The sequence below is a fragment of the Nicotiana tomentosiformis genome, chromosome 9 (assembly GCF_000390325.3).
Source record: "Nicotiana tomentosiformis chromosome 9, ASM39032v3, whole genome shotgun sequence".
Lineage (NCBI taxonomy): Eukaryota > Viridiplantae > Streptophyta > Magnoliopsida > Solanales > Solanaceae > Nicotiana > Nicotiana tomentosiformis.
The window spans coordinates 65,434,202-65,447,929 of record NC_090820.1 but is presented as its reverse complement, the minus strand read 5'-3'; positions in this window follow the sequence as shown (position 1 = coordinate 65,447,929).

The following is a 13,728-nucleotide window of genomic DNA, read 5'->3' as shown; positions in this document are numbered from 1 at the left end:
AAAGTCTTTTCATTTCTTCCAATTACTTACCATGGCAATATAGGAAAAACATAAGTGGTATTCTTCCGCCTTCTCTCTTACGTGTGCGTTGTTTAGGTTTAAGCATAAAACTGAAAGGCATGCCAGGACAAATTTGATTTACTGCGCACACGAGAGTATTAAAAGGTAAAGATAGCTTCAATTATGAATTAGATTCTTAAACACACTAGTTTATTATAGATAAAGCATGAATCTTTCCATTGAGAATTAAAATTAACAAATTACTAAATCAGAGCCAAAACACACTAGTTAATTGTGCACCGTTGATTCTTTGGGTGTACGTGATTGTTGCCAAATGCAGAAGGCAATCTACACGTATGAGAAAAGTAGAATGCTAGGATTCAAACCTATTACATAATGAGTTTTAGTTGTATTCTTGGCTAGGGATTAGACCTAAACCACGCACACATAAGGGAGAAGGGGAAGAACAGTAAAACTTTCACGGGCATCCTATTTGATCGCCCCATTTAAATCCACTTTAAAAAAGAAAAAAAAAGTTAACTAGTAACCAAAGTATAGGCAACTCCAAACTTTTTTCTCTTTTTTGTCTCTTCATCTTCTTTTAGTTGTTGTGAAAACAAAGGTGATAGTGGATTTACATGGTATTTGTAAGCAAGTTTTAAGGTGATTTATGATGTTTTACAATAATTAGTTGATGTGGCGCTCCTCTCTTTGCTACTACTTAGGGTTTCTTCTAGGTTTGTTAGATTTGTTGTTATTTTGACAAATTGATGATTGGGATTTGTTCTTTATCATATTTGAAAGTTATTTTCAAATTTGAGCTCATGTGGAGTAGATTTGGGTGTTGAATAGTGTGTTGCATTGTTGAAATTCGAATAATAAGTTTCCATTTCTAGGTAATTTCCACTTCAGACTAAAAAGTCTTAAGTGCATGAATTAGTTGCAATTCAAACCAATTAAGTGTCAAGTGCATCTTAAGTGCAATTTTTGTACTTCAGCCTAAAAAAGAAGTGCATGCAAAAATTAGTCGCACTTCAGACGAAAACTGTAATGACCCGACTGGTCGTTTTTCTTTCTAGAATCACGTTCCCCTAAATAAGACTCTCTGTATGTACTTTTACTATTTTATCACTTGTGGGAATGGTTAGTTCGGGTTTGAAAGGGTTCAGGTTGAAATCGGAACACTTAGTTCCTTAATATTGGCTTAAAAGGGTTAAGTTTCACTTGGGTCAACATTTGTAGTAAACAACTTCGGAACTAGAATTTGAAGGTCCCAATATATTTCTATGAAGATTTTGGACTTGAGCGTGTGTTCGGATCGGGTTTTGGATGACCCGGGAGGATTTCAGTGCCTAAAGTTGGAAGTTGGCTCATTGAAGGTTTTAAAGTTCTTTAAATTTGGTTTGAAATAAGTTTTGGTGTTATCGATGTCCGTTTGGAATTTTGAGCCTAGGATTAGCTCCGTATGGTGATTTAAGACTTGCACACAAAATTTGGTGTCATTCCGAGTAGTTTAAGTATGATTCGGCACATTCGGAGCAAGTTGGAAGAACTTGCAGTTCATAAGTTGATTCAATTTGATTTGGAGGGTGATTCTTAATTTTTATGTTGTTTTACACATTCTAAGGGTTCGAGCGAATCCGTCTTATGTTTACGAACTTGTTGGTATGTTTGGACGAGGCCCTGTGGGGCCTCAGGTGCTACTCGGATGATGCACATATCGAGTTTGAGCTTGAAATGAGCTGCTGGTGCACCTGTTCTGGTATGCCCGCACCTGCGAGCTCACAAGTGCAAGCTCTTGGCCGCAGAAGCGGTTTTGGGTGGGTGTCCAGTGGCCCGCAGAAGCGGCCTCGCTTCTGCGATGAAAAAGACCGCAGGTACGAGAAGAGGCTGGCCAGGCCTGGACCGCAGGTGCGCTCCACTTTCCGCAGAAGCGGAGTTAGCCAGCCTGGGCTAGGACCGCACCTGCGATGAATTTTCCGCAGGTGCGGTGCCGCAAATACGGCTCATGGTCCGCAGAAGCAGAAACGCTGGAGGCAGGGAGGTCCATTTAATACGAGACTTAGGCCATTTTGGTTCATTTATTTCACTTTTTGGGCGATTTTTGGAGCTTCTTAGAGAGGGATTTCCACCTAGCTATTGAAGGTAAATAATTTCTACCAAATGTAACTTAAATACATAGATTATGGGTAAATTTGAACATGTAAAATAGTGGAAATTATGAGTTTCGTTGAAAAACCTAGTTTTTCATAAAAATGGGATTTAATCACGAAAATGATTATGAAATTAGGTGAAAATTATATATTTGAGTTCGTGAGGTTATGGGTAACATTTATCTTCAAATATTTTCGGAATCCGGGCACGTGGGCCTGGGGGGGGGGTGAGTTTTAGGAATCTTTCAATTTGGGTTGGGTAATTACTTTAATAGTTAAATTATGAACTTTTGAACATGTATTGATTAATTTATATAACATTTGACTAGTTTCGGATTGTTTGGCACCGAGTTCAGGCTTTAGAACGAATTTGTGGGCCGGAAAGCGGGTTTTGAGACAAGGTAAGTCTCTTGCCTAACCTTATAAGAAGGAATTTACCCCATAGGTGATTTAAATTACTATTTGCTTCTAATTGTAGGGGCTACGTACGCAGAGGTGACGAGAGTCCGTGCGTAGCTACTAATTATGCTTATGTCCTGGTAGCTTAGGACCCAAATCATGAAATATTTGTAATGTTTGCCCCTACTTGTTAATTAAAGTACCTAAATTATATTGAAACTTGTTAAGGAATTTGTAAAGACCGAATTACACTTACTTGAGTTTTGGCGGGTTGCTTGACCGTTAACAGAAATTGTGCTACTTTGTGCATTAGCCTTGTATTAGCTTTTAAATCGGTTATTCATAAAGTATCCTCTCTTCTTGTGGAGCGGGCCGAACGCCTCGACAGTAGATAGATGCATCTATGACTCGTGTCGCTCGACCCTCGGTAGTGTACACATTATTCTGGATCGGTCCATATGACCTCGTCATAAATCGTGCGTGTTAATGTTTGAAGCCTGAACATACTTGATATTACTTTTCATGAAGTGAGAGATTATAATTTATTTATTTGTTATGAATTTACTTGGAATTAGTATGTGCTAATAGAAGACTCCTGGAATTTACTACTTGTTGAAAAATTATTTGACCACTGTTGTTATTGTGTTAATATCATTGTTCACATACTCTATGTCTATTTAGCATTCTCGTATTTTATTGTTAGCCCATAGTAAGTGTCAATATCGACCCCTCGTCACTAGTTCTTCGAGGTTACACTGGTTACTTACTGGGTATATGTTGTTTATGTATCCACACTACACTTCTGCACCAATTGTGCAGGATTTGAGGCAGGTGCATCTGGCAGTCTTACCGGCGCGCACCCCCGATACCCCGAGGCCTAGTGGTGAGCTGCTCTTCTGAGTCCGTTCGGTAGTACCCGGCGTCTCTCTTTTGCTTTACCTTCTGTCTACTCTATTTCAGACACTAGTTTAGTATTTTTGTATATTCTACTAGTAGCTCATACACTTGTGACACCGGGTCTTGGAATATATGCTAGTAGACATTCGATGGCTTTTGAGTATTTAATTCAATATACTTGTCCTTATATTTGTTTATGCTTCATTTTATTAAATCTTTCACCTCTTACTTACTTAATAAATAAAAATCAACTATTTCGAAACCATTAAAAAGAATAAACACATGGCTAGTTTACCGTTGGCTTGCCTAGCGACGACGTTGGGCGCCATCACGACCTATAAGAGAAATTTGGTTGTGACAACATGGTATTCGAGCACTAGGTTCATGTAGGTCTCACAAGTTATGAGCAATCCTAATAGAGTCTTGCAGATCTGTGCAGAAACGTCCGTACTTATCTTCGAGAGGCTATATGATATTAGGAAATTACTCTTTCTTCATCTCCTATCGTGCAATTGATGTTGTGCTAAGTATCTTTCTCTTATTCTCTCACAGACGGGAGAACGCACACGACAGATGTACCCAATCATGGAGGAGCTCCTCCCCCTGTTGCTAGAGGTCGAGGAGGGCTCCAACTCGTGGTAGAGGACGGGGACGTCCAAAGATGCCCCAGTTGTGCCGCCTGTGGATACAGTGGAGGATCCTATTATTGAGGAGCACGGTGATGTGCCTGCAACAGAGCCAACCCCAGTGGATTTCATGTCCGCACTGGGATTCCAGGAGCTCATGGGCCGTATGCTGCGGTTCATGGATTCTATGACTCAGGCTGGTTTATTTCCAGCAGACCCAACCACATCTCAGGCGGGATGGGGAGCACATACCCCTACCTCTCAGGCTCCAGGGCATGCGGCTGCCGTATATCAGACCCCGGGTGCACTACCCGTGGGTGGAGTCCAGCTAGTTGCGGCAGCTATACCTGAGCCTAGACAAGTAGCGGCCGGCGAGCCGCAGAAAATATTGGACAGATGGACCAGGCTACACCCTCCTGTCTTTGGAGGTGAGCGGCATGAGGACCCCCAAGACTTTATTGATCGGTGTAGGGACAGACTGCACAACATGAGGATATTGGAGTTCCACGGGGTGGCTTTACTACCTTTCAGCTGGAGGGCAGGGCCCATAGATGGTGGCAGTCTTATCTTCTCTGTCGACCAACAGGTTCTCCTCCCATGACTTGGGACCAGTTCACACGCCTCTTCCTGGATAGCTACATTCCACCGTCGTAGTTAGGTTGCCTCAGACCTTGAGGATGTTTTAATTCCATTTGGGTCATTGTTGACATGTTGACCAAGTCAGCACACTTCATTTCGGTTGTGACCACGTATCCTTCAGAGAGATTAGCCCAAATTTACATTCAGGAGATTGTTCGGTTGCATGGTGTGCATGTTTCCATCATATCAGATAGAGGCCCTCAGTTTACTTCGCATTTCTGAAGGGCAGTACAGAGTGAGTTGGGGACTCGGGTAGAGCTCAATGATCATGCCCAACTCTAGTCCTAAAAAGGATAAGCGGTCGCTGCAAATATAATCCGATCTAAGAGTCCGGAGTCGAATCCCACAGAGAACTAAGGTTTCACTATAACTGTTCAATATCACCAAGAGGGAAAGCTTTTAAGTTACTTAAACTAATTAACTAATGATTATCAAAAAGCATTAGAAGTTTATCAACTAAAGAAACTAAGGATTGGAGACAAAATTAAGGAGGCCTGGAGTTATGATTTTCTCAATTGTCGGAATCCTTCCTGCTATGTCTTCTATAATTTTGCCTAATTATGCTCTACTGATCATGACCACTCAACTTATCGCAATTCTCTCTCGAGCAACTACAATAATTTACTAGTCATATTCTCTCGAATTACGCTAGCTCGCACTTTTTTACCACTCACTATGATCACGTCAAAGCTTCGTTATCTCTAATCCCGCTTTCAAACCCGCAGTATTGATCTCTCATATACCTTAGGAGTGACGTTGTTAAACAACCACCTAAATATGTATCCTTTCTCAAGCAACACATAATAAATAGGCACAATCAATCGATGGCCATTCAATCAACTGAAATAAACACGTAGTTGAACAAGTAGATAAATCTAAAGGTTAAATTATATTAAAACATAACAAGAATTCATCCTCCAAGAGGTTCCATCCTAACTCTAGATAATAAATTAGTTACTCATTATAGTATGTAAAACTACAATACTAAAAGTCATAACCAACAATGAAACATAGGAAGAGGAAAGGAAAAACTTGTGGTTAAATCTTCCTCCTTGCTCCTCGCGTATTGTTGCCTCCTTGGGTGTTATCTTACCCTAAAGTAATGTCTCCCCTTTCAAAAGGACGTTTTATGATGTATTTATATCAATTAGGGTTGATGTGGGGCGTCCTTGATCTCTCCTAATTCGAAAAGGACACACTGAGTCGCGTGCTAGAGTTGATGCAACGCGCGACTTCTAGCACGCTCCCAGTTTTTTTTTTTTCGTTGTTCTTTCGCGTGCCAGGTCCAGTGCCAACCTCCATACTGCACTATTTTTTTGTTCATTCCCTAGGCCATTTCGTGCTTACTTTCATGCAATTCACCAATTGTGGCACGCTCCCAGGTCTTGCATCTCTACTCTTTTTGCATCAAATCATCCAATTCTTGCCAACTTCCATCCAAATTCATTCCTACACACAATAAACATGCAATGAGCATATTCTATGTTTATAAACATGTACTCTCCTGCAACTCACATAAGAAATAATATGCAAACATACTCAAAAACATGCATTTTTCATCATTTATCACTACCCCACACTTAAACTCTTGCTCGTCCTCGAGCAACTTAAAATTAAGTACATAGGCAAAACACATATTTCAAAACATACTCAAGCATCACACCAATGACAATGCTTTATATCAACTCTTAGAACCCGGCATAAGGACTTTTCATACTCTCCTCATTTTTATACCAATGCCAAGACTATTTAAAATATTTGTGTGACTCTTCTAACATCCTAGCCTCAAAAGTTGACTCCACTACATTCCTCTATATGACTCGCTTCTTGTGCCAACTAAAGATATGAGTTCTTTACCAATCCGTCGTAAAGCATGTGCCCTCACCAACAAAGCAAAGTAATTAGTCCGCACACTTAAATATGAATTCAAGTATAATTTTAGGACTCACATATTGAAAGAACTCGCTCACTCTCGCAAAGAAACTCATATGTAACCCAAGTTCGTACCATAGGCTTGCCCGTAGTGTAAGACTCGACTAATTTAAGCTGGTAAAATCTATGATTAAGTAGGACTTTATAGGTTGTAATGTAGGCTAAGGGACGGGTAGGATATATATATATATATAGGAAAATAGTGACTAACCCTCCTAAGCACTTTAATACATCACACTTTCAAGCACATTCTTGTCATGATCGATTCAATATTTTGCCGTGAAACCATACACAATTAAGCCTTTCTTCATTAAGTACATCAACATATAGCTACTCACTAGCCCAAACAAACATATGGGAGGTGTCATTCATTTTTCTTTTTTTTTTATTTTGTGTTTTGTTTTACACTTTCCTTAATTTGGTATTTCCGGCTAGTAAGACTTTTATCCACAAATGCACCTTGCCAGCCTTTTTATGGTTCCACTCAAAAGCTACCCAATCTTTTCCTTACTCTTTCTGCAACTTAAGTGCTTTCGGAGGTAAAGGGTGAACAAGATATGATTTACAACAAAATAGGGGTTGGCTCATAATGTGGGTGCCAAAGAAAAAGGTCTACATGCCCAAAAGGCTGACTACGAATGTTACCACTGGTACGCAAATAGGCTCAAGGGTCAATCAAAGAAATGCCTATATCATTTCCTAGACTCACATGACTTAATCATTTCGCTTCAACTCACACACGGGGAAAGTTCTAGACTTACAAGGGATGAACAAAGTACAACCAAAATCTCACCTCATACAATGCACATGACTTACTCAGTACGGCTCAGACCCTTCTCTCAAGTTAAAGCAACTAGCACAGTCATCATATAATCCAAACACTAGGAAGTAACAACATAAGTCAATAAATGATCCCAATATAGTCACAAGAACCAAGAAGAAAGTACTCAGTACAAATGCTCCACCTCTAAGCCCCGATATAAATCATGTCAAAAACATAGACACTCAAGTTCTTCTTATTCCATTATCAGTTTTAAAAAAAAAGAGTTTTTTTTTATATTTTTGTTTAGACTTTAAACCCCCAAGAAAGCTGTCTAGGAAGTCCATCGTAGGGAAAAGTTCAAAACCTTTTTTTGTTGAAAAGTTTACCTACAAAAGAAACTACTACCCAGTTCAAAATGTCATCCCTTGGAAAAGAACCGTGGCCATAAGAAAAACCAAGAGGTTTACCTACAAAAGAAACTACTACCCGGTTCAAAGAGTCATCCCTTGGAAAAGAACCGTGACCATAAGAAAAGCCAAGAGGAATTATTCCTACCTTATTATTGTTTTTTTCAACACACATAAAATAATACAACTAAAATAGCATAGGAAATCATCCAAACAGTTTCTTCACCCTACACTTAAAATTGTGCATTGTCCCCAATGCACACCCATAAATACAAGAGGGTAAAAGAAACTCCTTGGTAGGCAAAAGGCCGAAGCATTAGTAGCTCATAGGGTACTCAGACTTCTCCCAGGCATGACCCTTTGTGTGGGTACCCCACACTTAGTTCCAACGATCTAGCTTGCTGTGGCATCCTTCCAATAACTTTGCTTCCCATGCTCCTAGAAAATCAAAAACGACAATACAAAAATAATACAATAAAATAATTAAGAAGAAATTAAAAATAAAAGAAAGCAGTAAAATTGGGTTGCCTCCCAAAAAGTGCCCGATTTAACGTCGCGGCACGGCGTGAACCATTTTCTGTCTCCACCTTGAGCCTATGAATTGAACCCAAGTTTTGCTTCAAGTTTTCAGTTATAATCCAGGGGTGGTGTAACAAATGTAGTTGGCCCAAACAACCACTGTACTATTCTACACTTCTTCGCCTCTAGATGAGGTACGCAATCCTGTCTTTCTGGCATGAACAATTCCAGAATATAGGGACCTTGTTCCTCATTCCTTGATTCCTCAATTGGATCGAATGACTCTATTTTCATATCATCATCCAAACACAATGTAAAAAAATGATTGGAGTGAGGACCAATGTGCTCAAATACATAAACTTCAGGACTTTCAACATCCTCAACACCAATGACACTAGAATCAACAAAATTTGTATCCTCACTATCCTTGGCTGACTCTAGTATCACGTCTTCAACATAAACATCCTAAAATTCTAGTTGGCTCGGTTGTGGTATTCTACTCTAACCTCCTCCACCAGAGTGTCAACTGCTGACTCTAATTCATATTGTTTTCGGCTACTATCCACCATATTGAGTTGTTGAACATTCAAAGCTTCTACCATTTGACTCACTTGAGCCTTCAGGTTGTGAGTAGTTTCCTCTTGCCTTTGTATCCGTAATTGTGTGTCATTATTTTATTCCACAAGACACCTTAGCATATCCTTGATCTCTTTCGTGTCATCATCCCTGGGCTCTTTGTTCCTATTAACTTCACAAGAAAAAGTAGAACCATCATAGTAAGGGATTGGGGAGGATAATAAATATAAGCACAACCATAAAAGTGTCCATCTTGACCACTACACATATCACACGCATTCCACACATAAGATTGAGTTAGTGCACATAAATCTCTCTCAGGAACATTTTGATAATTCTTCCACGAGTGGTTTCCTTCGTAATATGTATAAGGATAAAAAGTAGAATTACCAACACCTAAACTCCCATAATTCCAAGATGTCATGTTTCTTAAATCAAAATTAAAAACAAAATAAAATAAAAGTTCAAACTTGAAATTAGCAATATTTACAGCTACAACTACACCGTTAGTTCCCCGACAACGGTGCCAAAATTTGATCACGCCCAACTCTAGTCCTAAAAAGGATAAGCGGTCGCTGCAAATATAATTCGGTCTAAGAGTCCAGAGTCGAATCCCATAGAGAACTAAGGTTTCACTAAAACTGTTCAATATCACCAAGAGGGCAAGCTTTCTAAGTTACTTAAACTAATTAACTAATGATTATCAAAAAGCAGTAGAAGTTTATCAAATAAAGAAACTAAGGATTGGAGACAAAATTAAGGAGGCCTAGAGTTATGATTTTCCCAATTGTCGGAATCCTTCCTGCTATGTCTTCTATAATTTTGCCTAATTATGCTCTACTGATCATGACCACTCAACTTATCGTAATTCTCTCTCGAGAAACTGCAATAATTTACTAGTCATATTCTCTCGAATTACGCTAGATCGCACTTTTTCACCACTCACTATGATCACATCAAAGCTTCGCTATCTCTAATCCCGCTTTTAAACCCGCAGTATTGATCTCTCATATACCTTAGGAGTGACGTTGTTAAACAACCACCTAAATATGTATCTTTTCTCAAGGAGCACATAATAAATAGGCACAATCAATCGATGGCCATTCAATCAACTGAAATAAGCACGTAGTTGAACAAGTAGATAAATCTAAAGGTTAAATTATATTAAAACATAACAAGAATTCATCCTCCAAGAGGTTCCATCCAAACTCTAGATAATAAATTAGTTACTCATAATAGTATGTAAAACTACAATACTAAAAGTCATAACCAACAATGAAAAATAGGAAGAGGAAAGGAAAAACTTGTGGTTAAATCTTCCTCCTTGCTCCTCGCGTATTGTTGCCTCCTTGGGTGTTATCGTACCCTAAAGTAATGTCTCCCCTTTCAAATGGATGTTTTATGGTGTATTTATATCAATTATGGCTGATGTGGGGCGTCCTTGATCTCTCCTAATTCGAAAAGGACACACTGAGTCGCGTGCTAGAGTTGGTGCAACGCGCAACTTCTAACACACTCCCAGTTATTTCTTGTTTTTTCTTTGTTCTTTTGCGTGCCAGGTCTTGTGCCAACCTCCATACTCCACTATTTTTTTGTTCATTCCCTAGGCCATTTTGTGCTTACTTTCATGTAATGCACCAATTGTGGCATGCTCCCAGGTCTTGCATCTCTACTCTTTTTGCATCAAATCATCCAATTCTTGCCAACTTCCATCCAAATTCATTCCTACACACAATAAATATGTAATGGGCATATTCTATGTTTATAAACATGTACTCTCCCGCAACTCACATAAGAAATAATATGCAAACATACTAAAAAACATGCATTTTTCATCATTTATCACTCAGCACAACCTTTCATCCGCAGATCGACGGGCAGTCGGAGCGGACGATTCAAATCTTGAAGGATTTGCTCAAAGCATGTGTGATTTACTTCAGAGGGCAGTGGGATCGATTCTTTCGTTTGGACGAGTTTGCTTACAACAACATTTATCAGTACAACATCGAGATGGCTCTATTTGAGGCTTTATATGGTCGGCGATGTCGCTTTCCCATCGGGTAGTTTTAGGCTGGGGAGGCTAAGTTATATGGTACTGATTTGGTGAAGGATGCCTTGGAAATGGTAAAGTTTATTCAGGAGCAACTTCGCACAGCAGAGTCCAGACATAAGAGTTATGCGGATTACAAGGCACGTGATTTATCATTTATGGTGGGCGAGAAGGTTCTCTTAAAAGTCTCTCCGATGAAGGGGATCATTAGGTTCGGAAAAAAGGGCAAGTTGAGCCCAAGGTTTATAGGTTCATTTGAGGTGTTGAGGCGAGTTGGGGAGGTTGCTTATGAGCTTGTCTTGTCTCCCAGTCTATCGGGAGTTCATTCAGTCTTCCACGTGGCTATGCTCCAAAAGTATCATACCGACAGGCCGCATGTGTTAGACTATAACACGGTTCAACTAGATGAGAGTCTGGGTTATTAGGAGGAGCCAGTTGCCATTGTTGACAGGAAGGTTCGCCAGTCGAGGTCCAAGAAGATTTCTGTGGTAAAGGTTCAGTGGAGGGGCCAACCAGTCGAGGAGGCAACTTGGGAGGCCGAGGAGGACTTGCGGAGCAGATATCCACATTTATTCGGCACTCCTGGTACGATTCTAGACCCATTCGAGGATGAACGTTTCTTTAAGAGGCGGAGAATGTAATGACCCGACTGGTCGTTTGCTTTTTAGAACCCCGTTCTCCTAAATAAGACTCGCCGTATGTGATTTTACTATTTTATGACTTATGGGAATGGTTAGTTTGGGTTTGGAAGGGTTCAGGTTGAAATCGGAACACTTAGTTCCTTAATATTGGCTTAAAAGGGTTAAGTTTGACTTGGGTCATAAGTTGATTCGATTTGATTTGGAGGGTGATTCTTAATTTTTATGTTGTTTTACACATTCCGAGGGTTCGAGAAAATCCGTCTTATGTTTACTAACTTGTTGATATATTTGGACGAGGCTTCGGGGGCCTCGAGTGCTACTCAGAGGATGCACAAATCGAGTTTGAGTTTGAAAGGAGCTACTGGTGCACCAGTTCTAGTGTGCCCGCACCTGCGAGCTTTTGGCCGCAGGTGCGAGCTCTTGGCCGCAGAAGTGGTTTTGGGTGAGTGGCCAGTGGCCCGCAGAAGCGGCCTCGCTTCTGCGATGAAAAAGACTGCAGGTACGAGAAGAGGCTGGCCAGGCCTGGACCGCAGGTGCGCTCCACTTTCCGCAGAAGCGGGTCCGCAAAAGAGGGAACCCATCCGCAGAAGTGGAGTTAGCTAGCCTGGGTTAGGACTGTACCTGCGATGGATTTTCCACAGGTGTGGCGCCTCAGATGCGGCTTACGGTCCAAAGAAGCAGAAGCGCTGGAGGCAGTGAGGTCCATTTAATACGGGACTTAGGCCATTTTGGTTCATTTATTTCACTTCTTGGGCGATTTTTGGAGCTTCTTAGAGAGGGATTTCCACCTAGCTATATAAAGTAAGTAATTCTTACCCAATGTAAGTTAAATACATAGATTATGAATAGATCTTAACATGTAAAATAGTGGAAATTATAGGTTTAGTTGAAAAATTTAGGTTTCGATAAAAATAAGATTTAACCACGAAAATGATTATGGAATTGGGTGAAAATTATATATTTGAGTTCGTGAGGTTATGGGTAACATTTATCTTCGAAATTTTTTGGAATCCGGGCACGTGAGCCTGGAGGGTGAGTTTTAGGAATATTCTACTTTGGGTTGGGTAATTACTCTAATAGTTAAATTATGAACTTTTGAACATGAATTGATTAATTTATATAACAATTGACAAGTTTCAGATTGTTTGGCATCGAGTTGAGGCTTTAGAACAAATTTGTGCTAGAAAGCGAGCTTTTAGATAGGGTAAGTCTCTTGCCTAACCTTGTAAGAGGTAATTTACCCCATAGGTGATTTAAATTACTACTTGCTTCTAATTGTGGGGGCTACGTACGCACGAGCTGATGAGAGTCCATGCGTAGATACTAATTATGCTTATGTCCCGGTAGCTTAGGACCCAAATCATGAAATACTTGTAATGTTTTCACCCTACTTGTTAATTAAAGTGCCTAAATTATATTGAAACTTATTAAGGAATTTGTAAAGACCGAATTACGCTTACTTGAGTTTTGGCGGGTTGCTTGACCGTTAACAGAAATTGTGATTCTTTGTGCATTAGCCTTGTATTAGCTTTTAAATCGGTTGTTCATAAAGTATCCTCTCTTCTTGTGGAGAGGGACGAACGCCTCAACAATATATAGATGCATCCTTGATTCGTGTCGCTCGACCTTTGGCAGTGTACACATTAATGTTTGAAGCCTGAACATACTTGATATTACTTTTCATGAATTGAGAGATTATAATTTATTTATTTGTTCGGAATTTACTTGGAATTAGTATGTGCTAATAGAAGACTCCTGGAATTTACTACTTGTTGAGGAATTATTTGACCACTGTTGTTATTGTGTTAATATCATTGTTCACATACTCTATGTCTATTTAGCATCCCAGTATTTTATTGTTATTCCATTGTAAGTGTGTTTGGCACCCCCTATTCACTACTTCTTAGAGGTTAGACTGGATACTTACTAGGTATATGTTGTTTATGTACTCACGCTACACTTCTGTACCAATTGTGCATGATATGAGATAGGTGCATCTGGCAGTCTTACCGGCGTGCACCCCCGATATCTCGAGGCCTAGTGGTGAGCTGCTCTTCTGAGTGTATTCGGTAGCACCCGATGTCTCTCTTTTGCTTTACCTTCTGTCTACTCTATTTCAGACAGTA